The sequence below is a fragment of the Sapajus apella genome, unplaced genomic scaffold (genome assembly GCF_009761245.1).
Source record: "Sapajus apella isolate SASKATOON/1434 unplaced genomic scaffold, GSC_monkey_1.0 scaffold28, whole genome shotgun sequence".
NCBI lineage: Eukaryota > Metazoa > Chordata > Mammalia > Primates > Cebidae > Sapajus > Sapajus apella.
In genome coordinates, this window is record NW_022436968.1 from 8,914,880 (window position 1) to 8,936,560 (window position 21,681).

Here is a 21,681-nt window from a genome sequence, read left to right on the forward strand (position 1 = left end):
TGTGTGTGTGTGTGTGTGTGTGTGTGTGTGTGTGTGTGTGTGTGTGTATGTGTGTGTGTGTGTGTGTATATGTGTGTGTGTGTGTGTGTGTGTGGTGGTTGTGGTAGTGGTCCTATTTATAAAACTGGACTGGGATTTGGAGACCTATGTGATTATAATTACACTTGAGCTCTTGATTATTCCAAAATAGAGTATAACTTGGGAACAAGGTTACTAACAGATTAGATTGCACTGCACACAAACTAATTCAAATGCCCAATACCTGCATTAAAATATTTTTAAAAATCACAGCTCTTAGATTTTATTGAAAAGAATAATATATTTATTATTTACATAAAACAATTAAATATGGAAAGTTACTAAAAAGAAAGTAAAAAATAAGCCAAAGTTTAAATAACAGAAATAATCATTATAAATATTTGTTAAATAGAATTTATTATCTCTCTTTGTGTGTATATACAGAGAGACAATAGCTAGGTAACAATAATTTTGGAGCAGGTATGATAATACTCTATATGTAATTTTAAATTAAAATGTAACATTAAACATACATTTAATTAAAAAAAACAAAAAAACAAAAAAACACAAGGCCAGGCACAGTGGCTCATGCCTGTAATCCTAGGACTCTTTGGGAGGCCAAGGCAGATGGATCATCTTAGATCAGGAGTTTGAGACCTGGCCAACATGGTGAAACTCTGTCGCTACTAAAAATACAAAAATTACCTGGGCATAGTGGTGGGCACCTGTAATCCCAGCAACTTGGGAGGCTGAGGCAAGAGAATTGCTTGACCCCTGGAGGCAGAGGTTGCAGCAGTGAGCTGAGATTGCACCACAGCACTCCAGCCTGAATGACAGAGCAAGATTCTGTCTTGAACAAACAAACAAACACCACCAGAAAATGAAGTAATATCTTAACTTCAGATTGTTTTGAAACGTTTTTGCTCTGTTGATCAGGCTGGAGTACACTGGTACAATCATGGCTTGTTGCTTACTCGAACTGTTAACATCAAGTGATCCTCCCACCTTATCCTTAAGTAGCTAGGATTATAGATGTGCACAACCACACTTGACTAATTTGTATATTTTTTGTAGAGGCGGAGTCTGGTTATTTTGCCTAGAGTGGTCTTGAATTCCTGGCTTCAAGAAATTCTCCTGCCTTTGCCTCCTAAAGTGCTGTGATTACAGGTGTGAGCCGTTGTACCTGGCCTAAATATTTAAATTGCAAAGCAATATTAGTCATTGGAATATTTCTCTAAAATTAAAATAATCCAAAAATATAAGAGATTGAGGTCACTGGATTTTTTAACTACATTTTTTCAATATGGTTACAGAGTTTTAACTATGAATAAGGATGTTAGCGTACTTAGACTATTCCTCCTTCTCCCCACCTTCCTTATACCTAGTTCCTTTATGGTTTCCTAATTTTATTTTTGCCTTATATTTCTTAAAAATTTTTAATTTCTGATATCTTGCTATATTTTATAATGCATATTTTTGTAAGCCATATTAGTTTATAATAGGAACATGTCAGAATATAAATAAATCATAGATAAATATACTAGAAGTTATTAAAAATTTTGATAATTCTGACTCATTATTTACCACTAATTGTTTTGGTATGCAATGGTTTGTATAATAGTTACCTCTAGTTATATATTCATTATTGAAGGCACAGTTTAATGCAACATGGAAGTCTCTTTAAATCAGCATTTACTTATTCACTAATAAACCTCTATAAATTGTTGTGTCTTCATTTTACCATTAATAAGCAGTAGAAAAAATTGTTTTGCTTTACTTTGGTACTGAAATTGTGTGTTCTAATATAGTGAGGCCATAAGGTGAGTGACTCCTACTTTTCTATTTTTTAAATTACAGGTTGTTAAGTCAGATCTGCCAGGATCAGGTCCTAAAAGTGCTGTTTGTCACACATCAAAATCCAAGTTGAAATACTGGCTTGTTTGTTAAGATTAATTAACTAGAGGTAATACTTGCACCTTCCCTCATTAAAAGAAGAAAAAAATGCCCCTCTGTATTCACTCACAGAATTTTAGTAGAAAAGTTCATGATGAATATAAACAAACTTCATACAAATAAACATTTTTACCATTTAGGAAAAAGAAGAAACATGATTTTTCCCTCTCCAAAATAGAGATTATTACTGATAACACAATTTGCAGCTGTTTTCTTCAAGTGACCTTTTTTTTTTTTTTTTCAAGTATCAGAAAATTGCAAACTCGAACATTTCTGATCTGCTGTGGTTGAGCACTATTGGTGTTAAAAAAAATACTGGAATTAGATACATAGTAACTCTGTCATAATTAGATTTGAACTTTGATAAGTTTCTTAGCCCTATGAACCTCAGTTTTATTTGAAAAATGATGGGATTAAGCTAGCAACTCACTAAGTGCCTTCTGTTTGTAAAACCTTTGTTGCTAACTGAGCTATATTGAAAATATGAGTGCCGTCTTGGGTGTTCCTATATCAAGTTGCATTGCAGCAATTTTAAAACATTCTTGAAACAAAATACACTGACTTCAACAAATAAAAATATCTGAAAAGAAGTGTGAAATGAAAATAAATAAGTAAGAAATAGGTTGATTTCCTTTAACTTAAGCTTTAAGTGGTTTTATGAAATAAAACAAATGTAACTGAGTGTCTATCCTCAACACATCAGTGATTATATTTCTGTGACAAGAACCACATTGCATTTCTGAAGCCCTGTAGTACTTCCCTTGGTTTGTCCCACAGACCAAGGCATTTTGTAGTTTTAAACACAGCCTGGAAATGTTCAGAAGGTTCAATGGAAGTCATGGGCCAGGAAAGATGGAGTTGGTGGTAATTCAGACAATTAGTTTATTTGCTCTGACAATTTCACTGGCTTCCAGGAGTATTTTTTAAATTATAGTGGCTATTTGTCCCATGAAATATTTACCCCAAATTAAAAGTTTAGTTTTTAAAAAGCCAGTATTTTTTTTTAGAAATTAAAGGTTTTTGAAAAATTTGCATATGGTAATGAATAACTCTATCTTATACAAGGTGATCATCATGAAAAAGTAAACGTATGTATTTAAATTAATGGGTGTCAAAGATTAGAAACAAGCCAAGGACTTTACAAATATATCTTTTAGATTACAAAAATAATTATGCTAATAGAAATTTTATAATTTATGGGAAAGTATAAAGAAAAATAAATTTATCAGTTTCATCATCTGGAGATGATTACTGCTCCCATTTTTCTGTACTTTTTTTTCTTTTTATTTTTTTCCATTCACACCAACAAAAATATTTTCACTTTAAATATCAGTGGGATTATATTGTATATACAGTTTTGGATTCCTCCTCTTCCCCCTCATATCCTTAAATGATTATTTAAAAAGTCTCTAATTGCTATATTATATTCCCTTGTTTTGACCATTCAAATATCTTGGCAGTTTTTGATGATTATAAATACTACTACAATAAAGCTTCTTGCATATAAAATATCTTTTTCTGTTTAGTTCATCCATATGAACTCATACAAGTTGTATTAGTCTGTTTTATCAGTCTGCTGCTGATAAAGACATACCCAAGACTGGGGAGAAAAAGAGGTCTAACGGACGTACAGTTCCACATGGCTAGGAGGGCTCACAATTATGGTGGAAGGCAAGGAGGAACAAGTCACATCTTACATGGATGGCAGCAGGCAAACTAGAGCTTGTGCAGAGAAACTCCTGTTTTGTTTGTTTGTTTGTTTTGTTTTGAGACAGAGTCTTGCTTTGTTGCCCAGGTTGGAGTGTAGTGGTGCGATCTCGGCTCACTGCAAACTCTGTCCCCCAGGCTCAAGCAATTCTCTTTCCTCCACCTCCTGAATAGCTGGGATTATAGGTGTGTGCCACCATGCTCGGCTGATTTTTGTATTTTTAGAAGAGATGGTTTCACCATGTTGGCCAAGCTGATCTCAAACTCCTGACCTCATGATCTGCCTGCGCTGGTCTCCTAAAGTGTTGGGATTACAGGCATGAGCCACTGTGCCTGGCCTGAAACTCCTGTTTTTAGAACAATCAGATCTCATGAGACTCATTCACTATGATGAATAGCACAGGAAAGATCTGCCCCCATAATTCAATAACCTCCCACCAGGTTCTTCCCACAATATATGGAAATTGTGGGAGTTACAGTTCAAGATGAGATTTGTGTGGAAACAAAGCCAAACCATATCATTCTAGCCCTGGCTCCTCCCAAATCTCATGTCCTCACATTTCGAAACCTATCATGCCTTCCCAACAGTCTCCCAAAGTCTTAACTCATTTCAGCATTAAGTCAAAAGTCCATAGTCCAAGGTCTCATTTGAGACAAGGCAAGTCCTTCTGCCTATGAGCCTGTAAAATCAAAAGCAAGTTAGTTATTTCCTAGATACAGGCATTTCCTAGGTACAGGCATTGGGTAAATAGGGCTGTTCCAAATGGTGGAAATTGGCTGAAACAAAGGGCCTGCAGTTCCCATGCATGTCCAAAATCCAACAGAGCAGTCAAATCTTAAAGCTCCAAAATGATCTCCTTTGACTCCATGTCTCACATCTGGGTCACACTGATGCAAAAGGTGGGTTCCCATGGCTTTGGGCACCTCTGCCCCTGTGGCTTTGCAGGGTATAACCCGCCCCCCTCCCGTGGCTGCTTTCATGGGCTGGCATTGAGTGTCTGCAGCTTTTCCAGAAGGAGGGTGCAAGCTTTTGGTGGATCTATCATTCTGGGGTCTGGAGCACAGTGGCCCTCTTCTCACAGCTCCACTAGGCAGTGCCCCAGTAGGGACTCTGTGTGGGGGCTCCAACCCCACATTTCCCTTCCATACTGCTGTAACAGAGGTTCTCCATGAGGACCCTGCCCTTGCAGCAAATTTCGGCCTGGGAATCCAGGCATTTCCATGCATCATCTGAAATCTAGGCAGAGGTTCCCAAACCTTAATTCTTCTGGGCACAGTTCCATGTGGAAGCTGCCAAGGCTTGGGGTTTACACCCTCTAAAGCCACAGCCCAAGCCATACCTTGGCCTCTTTTAGTCATGGCTGGAGCAGTGGGGTCACAGAGCACCAAATACCTAGACTGCACACAGCAGAGGGACCCTGATCCTGGTCCACAAAACCGTTTTTTTTTTGTATTTTTTTTTTTTTTCCGCTAAACCTCCAGGCCTGTGATGGGAAGGGCTGCCATGAGGATCTCTGACATGCCATGAGACATTTTCCCCATTGTCTTGGGGATTAATATTTGCTTCTCATTACTTATGCAAATTTCTGCAGCTGACTTGAATTTCTTCTCAGAAATGGGATTTTCCTTTCCATTGCATTTTCAGGCTGCAAATTTTCCAAACTTTTATGCTCTCTTTTTCTTATAAAATGAAATTAATGCTTTAACAGCATTCAAGTCACCTCTTGAATGCCTTGCTGCTTGAGAAATTTATTTTTCCACCAAAAACCCTCCATCATCTCTTTCAAGTTCAAGTTCTCTTACCGCAAATCTCTAGGGCAGGTGCAAAACGCCACCAATCTCTTTGCTAAAACATAACAAGAGTCACCTTTGTTCCAGTTCCTAGGTTCCTCATCTCCATCTGAGACCCTCAGCCTGGATGTTATTGCTCATATCATTATCAGCATTTTTGTCAAAACCATTCAACAAGTCTCTAAGAAGTTCCAAACTTTCCCACATTTTTCTGTCTTCTGAGCCCTCCAAACTGTTCCAACCTCTGCCTGTTGTGCAGTTGCAAAGTCACTTTCACATTTTCAAGTATCCTTTCAGCAATGCCCCACCCTACCCTTGTGAATGTACTGTATTTGTCCGTTTTCAAACTGCTGATAAAGACATACTTGAGACTGGGCAATTTACCAAAGAGAGAGGATTAATTGGACTTACAGTTCCACACAGCTGGGGAGGCCTCACAATCATAGTAGAAGGCAAGAAGGAGCAAGTCACATCTGATGTGGATGGCAGTAGGCAAAAAAAGAGAACTTGTGTAGGGAAAGTCCTGTTTTTAAAACCATCAGATCTCATAAGACTCATTAACTAACAGAACAGCACAGGAAAGACCCGCCTCCATAATTCAACCATCTCCCACCAGGTTCCTACCATGGCACATGGGAATTGTGGGAGTTACAATTGAGATTTGGGGGAGGACACAGCCAAACCATAACACAAGTAAATCCTGTTTAATCACTTTTAAACTTCTTTATACATATTATCAAGTTTTTCACATAATAATTTTAACTTATTCATTCACTAAATCTCTATCAGTTTGTTGGATAGAGAACACACAACATACCATATGTATTCCTTATGAAGATTTTATATATACAGTATATAAAATGCATTACTCTTCTATTCATCTAATAGCTGATGGCAACTTATTTAGTAGATAAGAATATATCAGTAATATTTTAATTTTCATTCAGCTGTGTCTTATTTTGCATTCCACCAATATGGAACTTAAAGTGAGTTTTCTAAGGCAGGAGACTTATTACAGAAATACTTTTAAAAGAAACCTGTAGGCAGGAGAAGGAAACATTGTCGGAAAGAGAGAGTGAAGCCAAAGAAATACATGGCTGGAGGGGAAGCCTATCCCTAGCTGATCCCACAGGGAGCTCTGGAACATAACTTGTACTGTGCTGCAGAGTCATTACTAGTTTGAAGCAAAGAAGTGGGACTTTTGTGCCACAACATGTCCATAATTGGCTTTGGGAATCCCTGGGTTAGAGGCATAAGTTTCAGACACCCCTGGGTCAGGTGATTCCAATCCCCTAAGGACGTGCTCCTGGGAAAACTTGTAGGTGTAAGCTGTTAACAGCACCTGCAACAGCCATAAATCAAGGGTTAACATGTGTGGAAGGTTTTGGCCTCTGTTCTGTTCTATTGTTCCATGCTTTCTTTTTTTTTTTTTTTTTTTTTTTGCTAATAGCACATTCTTCTAATTATTTTAATTTGGTAATAAGTAAAATATACCATCTTATTATTCTTCAGTTGTGTGTTGGCTATTCTTGGCTCTTCGCACCATCATTCATGTTGAAAAATAAGTTTGCCAATTTCCTTTCCTAAAATCTTTTGGGGTATTGGGAACACATTCATTCTATGAATACAGGGCACATCACAGTATTTTGTATTATAACCCATGAACATGGTACATATTTTCACTTCTCAAATTTCTTCTCAGGGTCATTGATTCATTTATTTTGATCTCAAGTATGTAATCTACTGCTTAATTTTTAATTCTGTTAATCTTTTTATTTCACCTAGCTCTTTTCACTGCAGGCAACCACTGTAAAACATATTAGCTAATTCTTCAAGTGATATTGCTCTATTTCTAAAAAGTAAGTTTGTACTACAATTTATTGATTTTAAATTTTACATTATCTTAACTTTCTATATGAGAAAAATGAGGATTTATCTCTCTTGCCATCACTTCTCTTATGTTCACATATTTCCTCTTGTTGTATCTTATCAACAGTTATATTGCTTTTCCTAGTTAACTTTTACTGTTTATATTATTCTCTTTACATAAATATTTTTCAGTGGCATGTGTAATATGATTATACTTTCTTTCTATTGTGATTTTTTGTTTTTTCCTGGATTTAATACTTATTTTTCTTAGTAGTCTATGCCTTTTTTGCATACATGGAACTAATCTTTCTTTAAATGCTCTATAGAATATATATTCCTTTAGGAGATCTGTCAGTCCAAGTGTTTTCTCTTCAGATATCTACCACATATTTTTTCCCTAATCCATTCTAGATGTGTTGCACTCTTAGCTTGATAAAATGCTGTTGTCTTGGGAATTTTCTTTGTCTTAATGATCTTGTTTATGTTTTCCCTAATTACATTGATTCCATCCATTTCTCTGAGTTTATTATTTTATTTCGATGGAGTACATTCTTTAGGAGATTGCTGAGAGGGTGTGGATGAGAGAGAATTATTTGGAAACACTGTGTGTCTAGAAAGGTTTTTATTTCACCCTTGAATTTGATTTGATATTTTTGCGATAGAACTAATGGTTTAAAAAATGCTTTCCTCTCAGGAATTTCTTCATTTCTTTTTAGCTTCTAATTTTGCTTTTGAGAAGTCTGATATCATTTAATTGTAAATACATTGCATATAATTCACTTGGGCTTTTTTTTCCCCCGTAGGCATTAAGGTATTAGTTTTCTGTATAGTACTTTGAAAATTCAATCATTATCTACACATCAATTTTCCAGTAAGATTTTTTTCTGATTTTCTTGATATTTCTCATCTTTTATTATCCTCTCTATATTTCACTTCATCCTTTTACATTTGTATCTAGATAATTCATTACTGTATTTCAGTCATATTTCAAAAGTGAGTGGATATAAATATGAGCGTTCAAACATGATATTTAAGCAGAATGCTCTACATTTCTTTAACAGGATTTGCATGGATTTGAAGTCTATTAAAAAGATCCAATAGTTTTTAAATATATATTATAAAAATGATATAATAATATATATGTTATGAAAATGATATGCTCATCTTCTTGGTCTTCAGATATTATTTCATTTTCATCAACTTGCTATGTTTATTGGCCTTAGCAGCCCTTAAAAGAATTACTTTGGTAGGCCAGGCGCGGTGGCTCATGCCTGTAATCCCAGCACTTTGGGAGGTGGAGGCGGGTGGATCACGAGGTCAAGAGATCGAGACCATCCTGGTCAGCATGGTGAAACCCTGTCTCTGTTAAAAATACAAAATTAGCTGGGCATGGTGGTGCAGGCCTGTAGTCCTAGCTACTCAGGAGGCTGAGGCATGAGAATTGCTTGAACCCAGAAGGTGGAGGTTGTGGTGAGCCGAGATCGCACCATTGTACTCCAGCCTGGGTAACAAGAGTGAAACTGTCTCAAATAAAAAAAATAAAAAAATAAAAAAAGAATTGTTTTGGCATAGAATAAGATATCTCTAGAGTCAACCATTGCCAACAGAATGGTTATGATTTATATTTGGCTCTGATCCCAGTTCACTTGGTTATATGTAGTTTCTCAAGTTTCTAGTTGCAGAAAGGATTGATAAGCCCCCTTGGTCCAATTTACAGTGTCTAGCAGGAATTTAGTTAGGGCAGAACTTTTGAATTGGTGGTTAACCTGTTTCAGTTTCCACTATTGGTAGCCATTTCTGAATATCTGAGGAAGATGAAATATTAATTGAAGTAAAGGAGGCAAGTTAGTGTCTCATAAAACAATAACCTCACTTTATAGTATGTGAAAATCTTGGGATCTTTAGGACGAGGAAAAACTAGGAGGACCAAGTATCTCCAGCCAACTTTTAGTGCAATGCATTCTTCTTGTTTTCTCTGTTAGCAATGATAAAGCATGTGTCAAGCTTTGATTATGATTATTAAGTACTGTATATCTTATAGTTCTTAAAATTTCATCATATATCTGCCAGCAATTTGAATGTATAAGTGTTTTTACAGTGTTGAGTTTTATTTTATTTTATTTTATTTTATTTATTTAGAGACAGGGTCTCACTCTGTTGTCCAGGGAGGTGTGTAGTAGTCACATGATCTTGGCTCACTGTAGCCTTGACTTCTTGGGTTCAAGTGATCCTCCCACCTGAGCCTCCTGAATAGCTGGGAGTACAGGTGTGCGCCACCATGTCCACCTAATTTTTATATTTTCTGTAGAGATAGGGTTTCACCATGTTGCCCTTGGTGGTCTTAAACTCCTGAGCTCCACGGATCTGCCTGTCTCACCCTTTAAAAGTGCTGGGATTATAGGTGTGTGCCATGCCCTGGCAATGTTGTTTTTATATGCTGTATTTTCATAAATATTTCAGTAAGAATATTGGGTATTGCTATTCTAGATGTTTTACGTGGAGAAAACTTTGTTAGAGTTCTCTGGTTAGATGTTATCTTACTCAGAAAATAAGATCCTAAATTTCTCCTACTAGGTAGAAAATATCAGACTAGATAGTAAAGAGGTCCAAACTACTGTATTTCTTTAACCTATTCTCAGAGTGAATTTTTCTCATGTAAATTTTTCTTACGTAATTTTTTCTTACTCTTAGCATAGGTAGAATAACGATATTCATTCTGAATTTATCCGAACTATTGGATATTAGCACTATGTGCTAGCAACCACTTTAAGATTACTTTGGAGATGCCAGCAGACTGACATAAACAATTAGATAGACACCATTTAAAATGATTGAAAATTACATGCCATTAAGTCATCTTTAGAAAATAACACTTTAAATGTTTCATTAATTATCCGGGTTTAGCAGCACTGTTATTATGTCTTAGATGTCAGTTTAGAATTGGACTCTTAATTCATTGCTGATTATGGGACTGCATATTATGCCCAACAGGAGTCTTGTGTTTATTTCTTTACTGCAAAGCTGTGTTCTGGCAATCTTAGTATAAAGTGATTTCAAAATAATGTTTAGTCTGGAAGCTGGTGTTCTTCCCTGCCTGGCAAGTGATAAAACTTGGGCATATTGCTTCCTGTTGTTGCATGGCTTCCAAAGTGCACTGTAATTGTAAATAAAGGAAGGATTAATAAAAATGGTGAAATCTGCACCTCATTTTAAGGATTACTGTTTTTAAACTCAACCTTTGTTCCAGAAGTTTAATGTTTTTCCTCTGATTTCTGTTTGTTGACAAAGGAGTAGCATATGGCATAGTAAAACAACAACAACAACAACAAAAAAAAAACAAACAAAAAAATATAAGCAGCTTTGAGTCCATCATAAAACCCTAACTACCTATTAGTTTTTGGAAAATTATTTAAAAAGTCTGGAACTCATTTTCCTCCTTTGGGATATTTTGTAATTTATGTAATATTTTTGAAAGGTGGCATAGTACTGATGAGAGAACACTCCTAAACCAGGCAGGCTGGTTTTGAATTTGGGCTCCAATCTTTAAGAGGTGTGTGATTTTGCTCATTCTACTTAATCTAAGACTCAGTTATCTCATTGGTAAAAATGGAGTTAATAGTACTTTGTGGGCTTCTTCTGAGCATTAAATCATCGTGTAAAGCATTTTAACACAGTGCTTGGCACTGCTAAACACTTATTAACTGTCAGGTGTTATTATTAACTCTTACCAAATACAGTGCAGACCCATGCAGAAAGCACTCAAACTATTATTACTGAGCATGCAGGAGACTCAGTAGGTGCACTGTTAAGCAGTAATTATAATTAGTCTCTTTTCTCTGTGTAACTATTATCTAATATGTTCTGAGATGATATTGCTGACAGGACATCTATTCAGTCATTCAATTATGGTGATGACTCATGTTTGGCCTGTTCTACTTTTCCACTTCATTGGATTCAGCATGAATTTTCTCAAATTGAATTGTCCTTTTTGCTTTCAACTTCACACACTAGGTTATTGTCTAGTACCATTATTTCTTAACCTAGAAATACCTAATTATTCTTTATTCTGATGTAGGAGTGTCCTTAAAATTCTGAAGCAGGTCTGTCCTCTGGGATTTTAACAAGTTTTATGTTTTTCCCCACTGCAAAAGATATATGATACTGATTTCATATTAATATAGAGCTGAAAGTGTTTGTATTACATTACAGGAACTTTACTCAGAGATGATTATTCCCTTATTTTTTGGTATTATAAAAATTTACCCTTACATGATGAGAAAAGCCCAAGCTCACCAGTAGTGTAATGACCAGATAGCATAAGTAGTGCTACTGTGTTGCTTCTAAGACTGGGAGCAGAATTTGCTTAGATGCCTTTGCCAAAGACCTTTTTAGGGTGGTGCAGCTCCAAGAGTAATGGTTGATTCTTCTCTTGCAGCCACATGGGAATAAAGATTTAGAGGCTCAGAAAGGGAACTGGGAAGAGAACACCCAGACAGGCTCAGGCCTTTAACTTCTGTGCTCAAGACTGTGAATATTACAAACTGTGGCACTGAGGGCCATCAAAATGAGCTTGCCCATTAACCCTGACCTATCCTGGAGAAAGGACCAGAAAAGGGAATGAGGAAAGAGACAGTCTTAAAATTCTTCCTGTGATCAATAAGTTTCTGACATCTTTGTATGTATTCTTTTTGTTTTGTAACTCTATAAATCAGTGTTTTATGAAGAGATTCTCTCTAAATGCTCTTTTAAAAAGTCTAATGTTATATTTGCTATCATGCATTTATCACTATGGCTTTGATGTATGAAAGTGAGCTTGTAGATACTTTATTACTAAAGATAAACCATTTAATGAAAAAAAGTAAAATTAGATTAATTGCTTATCTCCTTCTGAATATTGTACTTCTTTTTACTTATTCCTTTACTTTTTGGAGAAAGTCTTGCATTGTTCATATTAGTCTGTAGTGGTTTCTCTTGTGCTCTAGATTCTAGAATAAAATTTATCTTCTGTATTAGATACATAGAGAGATATCTCTCTGTTCTTGGAATGTATTATTATTTCCCAGGGCAATAAATCAAGGAAGCTGACTGCAAGCTCCAAAACTAAATAACCAAGTTGTTGAGCCACTAACAAGCATATGCAATTCATCACTTAAATGATACATGCCAAAACAGGTAAAGAGTTTGTAAAGGATGTACTGCTGCCTTCTTTTTATTTATTTATTTTTAGTTTTAATCAGGGCAATTGTCTGGGGAAGAGAGTATGAATAAGAGGATATATAGAGAAAAGAAATAAGGAAGCAAAGCTTTATGTTTGATTTCAGAGGATAACAATTTGTTATTTATAGAGCAGGAAGGAGGATATTAAAGCATTAGCTCTTTATATTATAGCACCGTGACTCTGTTAAGAACATTGTTTTAACCAAATATTCAGGAAGAAATTTTAACTGCTATGAATAAAACATGTGTAATGTCTGTTTTAGTACCTCTTAAAAAATTCACCTAGGTCCATTGTTCTCAAACTTTAATTTGCATGTCAGTCAATACAAAGCTGCTTAAGATTCAGATTCTTAGGTTCCTTCTGAAGATCCTGTTTCACTTCTGGGATGGGCTGAAGAAGCTGCATTTTAACCTAACACCCCATGAAATTCTGATGTGGATGAGTGATGAAGGACTAGAAGGCATTTAGGTTGGCACATTCTTTCTTTGAGACCTCCCAGAATTTTGTTGGGGCAATTATTCTTAACAAAATACAACGAATTGCTGTACCATAACATAATATCAATTTAGAGTTTAACGCCGCCTCTCCCATTGCTATTAAATTCTGGTGTTATGAATGCTTGGCCTAATTTTTTTTGTTGTTGTTTTTTGAGATGGAATTTGCTCTTGTTGCCCAGGCTGGAGTGCAATGGCACAATCTTGGCTCACTGCAACCTATGCCTCCCGGGTTCAAGCGATTCTCCTGCCTCAGCCTCCGAGTAGCTGGGATTACAGGCACCTGCCACCACATCTGGCTAACTTTTTGTGTATTTAGTACAGACAGGGTTTCACTGTGTTGGTCAGGCTGGTCTCAAGCTCCTGACCTCAGGTGATCCACTCACCTCAGCCTTCCAAAGTGCTGGGATTACAGGTCTGAGCCACCATGCCCAGCCTGCTTGGCCTAACTTTGATGCTGTGATGTTTGAGGCATTTTGCTATTCCTATTGTTTTAATGAGAAGTGAAGGATCTGTCTTTGCTGCTTAGAAACAACAATCAACTGTGATGAACTTAAGCAAGAAAATAAATCTACTAGAAATTTTTTTTCCTGGCTCACAGAATTGTTGGTTGGCAAAGAAGCGGGACTCAAGATAGTTGCTCATGGGACTGGGGGAACCTGGCAGGAAGAGCTGCCTCTGAGGTTATCCTGCAGGAAGATTTGGGGCCACATCTTGCTGTGGCCAGGGACATTGCCCATGTCAGGGACAAGTCCATCACAGCAAATATCATTGTCCACTTGCTCAAGAGTCTAAATCTGGGGAAGTGCATTTACTCTTTGTTGTCTTTCCCACTTGTGGCTGGTAATAAGACAGCGAGAGAAATCATAAAAGTAGATTTCATAGATTGTTTTGAATTTTTCCATATGGTAGCAGAGAGTTCCTGATCTGTTTTTTTTTTTTTTTAAATTTCCTATAGTGATACTGATGAGACAGCATAGATATCAATAATAGAATGTAGTATTCACATTGATTTTTACGAAGTCAATAGAAAAAGGCCATTTGTACTCAGAAGCCTAACTTTTAACATTTTTCTTTTTTTTTTGAGACAGAATCTTGCTCTGTTGTCCCGGCTGGAGTGCAGCTGCGCGATCTTGGCTCAGTGCAACCTCAGTCTCCTGGGTTCAAGCGATTCTGCTGCCTCAGCTTCCCAAGTAACTGGGATTACAAGCACCCACCACCATGCCCAGCTAATTTTTGTATTTTTAATCGAGACAGGGTTGTATCATGTTGGCCAGCCTGGTCTCAAACTCTTGACCTCAAGTGATCCAACCACCTTGGCCTCCCAAAGTGTTGGGATTACAGGTATGAGGCATCACACCTGTCCAACTTTTAATATTCTTCATGAAATCATTCAAAACATATTTCTACTCTTTAAAAATCTATATTGGTGCAAATTTTTAAAATTTTATTCCATATTATACCCATGTTATCTTAATACTAATATAACGTTTAAAATGATCTACTCTCAAAGAAAATGAATACTTTGCTAAACGTGACATGTTTATCCTGTTGTTTCATATATTCTTTAGGATATTACAGAATATATTTACCCTACTTTAAGAAGCATGAGCTTATGATATCTACTCAGAATATATGGCCATTTTTTTCCCTACTCATTCATTATGTGTGAATAAACCAGCCAACTCTAGAATAGGGTATTTAGCTGACATAAAATTAGTTATCTATTTGTTAAGGAGAGAGCCCTATTTTAATTTTAAACCTTGTTAAAATTGCTTTTGAAATACTTTCTTGACTTAGAAAATATTAGATGCATAAAATAATTGAATATTTTTTGCTTGATTGAAAACTGAAATTCTGGACTGGGCATGGTGTTAGTGGCTCTTGCCTGTAATTCCAGCAATTTGTGAAGCCAAGGTGGGTGGATCACTTGAGTTCATGGGTTCAAGACCAGCCTGGGAAACATGGCGAAATCCTGTTTCTATAAAAAGTACAAAAATGATCTAGGCATGGTGGCACATGGCTTTAATCCCAGCTACTTGAGGATAGCTTGAGGCCTGGGAGGCAGAAGGTACAGTGAGCCAAGATCACATCACTGCACTTCAGCCTGGGCTATAGAATGAGACCCAGTTAAAAACAAAACAAAGCAAAACAAAACAAAACAAAACACAAAACAAAACAAAAAAACACCCAAAACAAAACACACACAAAACAAACAAACAATATTTTAAATATCTTTTTCCTCTAGAGGTAAAATGTATATACTGTATAACATAATAAATAAAGCTTAAATTATGTTTTCTGAGCTTGAGAAATGCATAAAACTATGTAAACCAAATTTCTATCAAGATATACAGTACACCATTAACATTAGCCTAGAACATTTTTAAAGTCTATTCCCAGTCAATCCCTGTACCTCCTTCCCCACCCAAGAGGCAATCGCTATTATAATTTTTTTCATTGTAGATTAATTTGCCTTTTCTAGAGCCTCACATAAATAGAATAATATATTCTGTACTCTTTTGGTTAAGGATTCTTCTACTCAGCATAATGTTTTAGAAATCCATCTATGTTATGTGTATCAGTAATTTCTTCCTGTATATTTCTATTTTCTGTTCTACAGATAACACCACAGTTTGCTTATTCATTCTTCTTTATATGAACAATTAGGCTGTTTGCAATAGGGCTATCGAATAAAGCTATAATGAACATCCCTGTAAGAGTCTTTGAGCAGCTTTTCATTTCTCTTGAATGAATTCCAGTGAGTAGAATAGCTGGGTCATAGAATGGCTATACATTTAGTTTTCTAAGAAGCTAATATTCTTCAAAAGAAGCTGTACCATATTGCATGCCAACCAGTAATTCAAGAGAGTTCTGGATGTTATATATTCATGTCAAAATTCTGTGTTGCCAGTTTAAAAAATTTTGCCATTATGGAGGATCTGTATAATATAAATGTTTTTTAAATGATTTTTTGTTCCTTGGCATCCCACCCATTACTTGCACAGACAACTTTGATATGCCTGGATCACTAGAATACCTTGCCCTCAATGGAGAATTTTGAAGAAAATGCTTGCCCATTAGGGCCCTAAATTGGGAAGAGACAGCCATACCCTAATACCCCTGCCGTAATCAGTCTTTGGCTGCAGGCTTTCTGGAAAGAACATAGCCTTTAGGCTGTGAAATATCCATTTTATACTTTGATGGCCACCTTGCTTATGTAACATTTTACCCTATAAGTCTATAAATCCTATGTTTGATTACCATTAAACAATCATATACATTCTCCCAAAAGCATTCTACAGATAAGAGCGGTCACTTGCTATTTTACCATGAGGTCCAGTTATGACATTGTATATGGAGATTAGATCATTTGCATGCCTTCTTTTATTCCCAGGAGAATCACTTTTCTTTTTCACTAAATAAGGAGGGAAAGGAATCACAGTCCAGTTGTTCTAATTTCTTTCTATCCAATAGACTGTTTAATACCTAACACCTAATTTATATTGTTATGTTAAATGTCCAGAAACTGTAAGTTTTTAAGACAAAGTAAGTAAGTGGTTGTCTGCAGCTGGGGATGAGAACAAGGATTAACCGTCCATGAGCATGAGATAATACTGGGGGAATGAAATGTTCTACAACTGGTTTATAATGATGGAAGAACCACCTGATATAGTTACTAAAAACCATTAAATTGTATATTTGAAATGGGTAGATTTTACTATATGTACTATATACCTCTAGAAAGTTATTTAACTATTAAAAAAATGAGTAGGAGGGACTCTTTCCTAATTCATTCTATGAGGCCAGCACCATTCTGATACCAAAACCTGGCAAAGACACAACAAAAAAAGAAAGCTTGAGGACAAAATCCATAATCAACATAGATGCAAAAATGCTCAACCTAAATACTAGCAAATCAAATCCAGCAGCACATCAAAAAGCTGATCCAACATGATCAAATAGGCTTTATCCCTGGGCTACAAGATTGGTTCAAGATAGACAATCAATGTGATTCATCACATAGACAAAACTAAAAACATAAAACCACAGGATCATTTCAAAACATGCAAAAAGGCTTTTGATAAAATTCAACATCCCTTCATGTTAATAACTGTTCACAAACTAGGCATTGAAGGAACATACCTCAAAATAGTAAGAGCCATCTATGACAAACCCACAGCCAATATCATACTGAATAGGCAAAAGCTGGAGGCATTCCCCTTGAGAACCAAACAAGATAAGTATACCCTCTCTCACCACTCCTACTTAATATAGTACTGGAAGTCTTAGCTAGAGCAATTACCCAAGAGAAAAAATAAAAGGCATCCAAATAGGAAGAGAGGAAGTAAAACTATCCCTGTTTGCAGATGATATAATTTTACATTTAGAAGACCTCATAGTCTCTGCCCAAAAGCTCCTAGAAGTGAGAAACAACTTCAGAAAAGTTTCAGAATACAAAATCAGTGTACAAAAATCATGAACATTTATATACACCAATAATGCTCAAGCTAAGAGTCTAATCAGGAACACAATTCCATTCACAATAGCCACAAAAAGAATATAATACCTAGGGATAGGTGTTATATTCTAACTAGGAAGGTGAAAGATCTAGGAATAGGTATTATATCCTAACTAGGAAGGTGAAAGATCTCTACAATGAGAATTATAAAACACTACACAAAGAAATCAGAGATGACACAAACAAATGGAAAAACATTCTGTGCTCATGGATAAGAAGAATCAATATTGTTAAAATGGCCATACTGCCCAAAGCAAAATACAGTTTCAATGGTATTTTTATCAATCTACCAATGTCATTCGTCAGAGAATTAGATAAGAATATTTTAAAATTCATATGGAACCAAAAAAGAGCCCAAATAGCCAAAATAAGCCTAAGCAAAAAGAACAAAGCTGGAAGCAACATGTTACCCATGTTACCTGACTTCAAACTATACTACAATGCTACAGTGATCAAAACATCATGGTACTGGTGGAAAAAGAGACCCATAGATTAATGGAACAGAGTAGAGAGCCCAGTAGTAATGCTACAAACCTCCAACCATCTGATCTTCAACAAAGTTGACAAAGGAAAAAAAAAAAAGCAGAGAGAGGCTTCCTTGTTGAATAAGTGGTGCTGAGATAACTGGCTAGCTACATACAGAAAGAATAAAACTGGACCCCTTTTTATGCCATATATAAAAATCAATTCAAGATGGATTAAAGACTTAAATATAAAACCTAAAACTATAAAAACTCTGGAAGATAATCTAGGAAATACCATTCTGGACATAAACACTGGCAAAGATTTAATGATGAAGGCACCAAAAGCAACTGCAACAAAACCGAAAATTGACAAATTGGATCTAACTAAGCAAGAGCTTCTGCACAGCAAAAGAACTATCAACAGAGTCAACAGAAAACCTATAGAAAGGGAGAAAATATTTGCAAACTATGCATCTGACAAAGGTAGAATATACAGAATCTGTAAGGAACTTAATTCAACAAGCAAAAAACAACCAGCCTCATTAAAAAGTGGGCAAAGGACAGGAGGAGACACTTTACAAGAGAAGACATATATGTACATGGACAACAAACATATGAAAAATTGCTCAATATTATTAATCATTAGAGAAATGCAAATCAATGCCATAACGAGATACCATCTCATACTAGTCAGAATGACTATGATTAAAAAGTCAAAAAATAACAGATGCTCGTGAGGTTGTGGAAGAAGGGAGCTCTTATACACTGCTTGTGGGAATGTCAATTAGTTTAGCCATTGTGGAAAGCAGTATGGCAATTTCTCAAAAAATTTAAAACAGAATTACCATTTGACCCAGCAATCCTATTATTGGGTATATACCCAAAGGAATATAAACTATCCTACCATAAAGATACAAGCATGTATGTTTATTGCAGCACTATTCGCAATAGCAAAGATGTGGAATCAACCTAAATGCCCATCAGTGTAGACTGGTTAAAGAAAATGTGGCCCATATACACTGTGGAATATTACACAGCCATAAAAAGAATAAGATAATGTCCTTTGTGGTAACATGGATGGAGCTGAAGTTCATTACCCTAAGCAAATACGATAATGTCCTTTGCAGTAACATGGATGGAGCTGATGATCATTATCCTAAGCAAACTTAAGCAGAAACAGAAAAGTGAATACTGCATGTTCTTAGTTATAAGTGGGAGCTAAACATTGAGAACACCAGGACACAAAGACAAAAACAACAGACACTGAGGCCTACATGAGAGTGGAAGATGGGAGGAAGGAAAGACTGAAAAACTACCTATTGGATACTATGCTAGGTAGTGAAATCTTCTGTACACCAAACCTCTGTGACATGCAATTTACCTATAAACCAAATGTACATCTGTACCCCTAAACTAAAATGAATGTTTAAAAACTACCAAAAACCCCTCAAAATAAAAGCAAAAAAATTCCCTATTTTAAAAACATTGACTATTTCTTTAAATGACAAATTTTGAATATATTTTGTTAAATAATTTTTAATCAAAAATTTAAAAATAACAAAAAATAAAGTTTAAAAAATGAATGCATTCCAGCGATAGAAATACTCAAGGTGGTGGATACCCTGAACATGCTGACATGAGCATTACACATTCTATGCATGGAACAAAATATCGCATGTACCTCATATATACGTAAAATATTATGTAACAATAAAAAAAGAATGCACAAAGTAAAACCCTTGTTAAAACACAAAAAACTTTCAGATTTCAGAGAAAAAAGTGAATTGTATCTCTAGTTAGTTCAATTCAATCTTGTAAATCTTTGTAAATCACAAACCTAAATAATTTTATCTTAGGATAGTTCATTTCAATAATATTGTTATATACTCTGTGATTTTACACTAGGAATAAGTTTTTTTAGTTAATTGAAAAAATCTTTTCAAAACTGGAACTACATTAAATGAAGACTTTCCTTCCCATTCAAATAAACGATGGTAAAGATACAATAATCTGTTAATTCTGAATGTAGGCCATGTTGAGAAAGACCATAATAATTGGGTATAAATATCATCCAAAATTAAAATGTATAGCAATAAGAGATATGAGATATAGCTTGACATATAATAGATTGCAGAATTGGTCTCGAGGAGTTTCAAATGCAGCACAAACCACATGTATTTGAATCCTACAGTAAACAGCTGTTCTGCATTGTTGACCATAAATTGGATTGGTTAAGTAATTAAACTGAGTTTTTGAAGGTCAAAGACATTGTTTCCCTGGTATGTTTTACTTGTACTGTTCTGTATATATTTAATAATAGTATATTATTGGGCTAAATTCTTAAAGAAATTCAATTATAGTAAATGATAATACTCAGCTAAGAGAGTCATTAATAACTTTTAATCTATCTCTTGCAGGCATAGTATTCTATTTAGGACATAGACATTGTAATGATTTAGCTGTAGGAAATAATGTGCAAATATATTTAGTAGTAATAATTCATAAAATACTGGAATAATTTAAATCAGATTCACAATAAATTTATTGGCTGGAAAAACATAGATTGATTCACATATTTTAATTCAAGTTTGAAAGTTCATGATATGCTAATATTTGGATTAAATAATTTTTTATTCACTTCTAGAATTTGTAGGTCTCAAGAGAGGTATGTTAGAGATGCTCTGCTTTCTGTTACTTTTCCGTCATCTCTGATGTTTGTGAAGACAAGTGAGTTATTTTGGTTTATGCCATTTCAGAATATTGGCTTCAAGTTTTTTTTTTTTTTCTTTTTCAGTATTTCTCAGGAAGCTTTTAAGAGGCATAGAGTACTTTGTTTCCTAGGTTTTCCAATGTCCTTCTTCACTGTCTTGAGAGTCAAGTAGGGAGAAGGGGCAGGACCAAATGATTGTAGCCTCTCTGCATTCTATTCAGCCTCATTTATTCTGCATTTCAGTGCTGACTGCTTGAGAGCATTCAGTGGAGCTTAGGGATATCATACATTGCATGAGTACATATGTTCTCATGAAAATAATGGTTACTTGCATGGCTTGGTTGGTGGATGTTCATAGTCTCCCTTATTTTTATTTTTATTTTTTCATTGCTTAGGGATCTTCAGACCTCTACTTGACTTTAAATAGAACTTCATTATGGCTATGAAGATCTCCAACCAAGTGTGTTGGAGGTTAAAATCTTATAATAAAAAATAAGACCCTTTATTATTTAGGTAATTAAAAAAACTAAGTTAGCTCATGATGAAGGAAAATCTACAGGAGCTGGAAAAAATATGTAAAACTCTTTTCATGCAATATTCTGGTCTGAAAGCCATTATTTGCTTAGAGATATTGGGAAAACATTGGTTAAATGGAAGTCTTCAGAATATTGTATATGTGTGTGTGTGTGTGTGTGTGTGTGTGTGTGTGTATATGTTTTAATAATCCTTACAGCATGGAAGGTAAAAATTGAAAATCAGGGTCTAATTTTGACTCTTTTTGAGGAAACTTTTAAACCTTTTTTTTTTTTAAAGTAAATAAACAAACCCAGGTTAATAAACTTGTATCTAAGAAAGAAACCGCAGAAAATAGAATAGAAGTAGAAACTGTAGAAAATAGAAGGCATAGTAACAGCATAGTAAGAACAAATTTGGGA

The 21,681-nt window shown here is 35.3% G+C and overlaps 1 long non-coding RNA gene across 1 annotated transcript; it reads left to right on the forward strand.

The window, feature by feature from the left end:
• Positions 1–2,631: 2,631 nt before the first annotated feature.
• On the forward strand, positions 2,632–18,893 carry LOC116561059. Its single transcript, XR_004273270.1, has 3 exons — positions 2,632–2,644; positions 4,152–4,156; positions 18,560–18,893. It is a non-coding gene; the product is annotated as an uncharacterized LOC116561059 (long non-coding RNA).
• Positions 18,894–21,681: the final 2,788 nt, after the last annotated feature.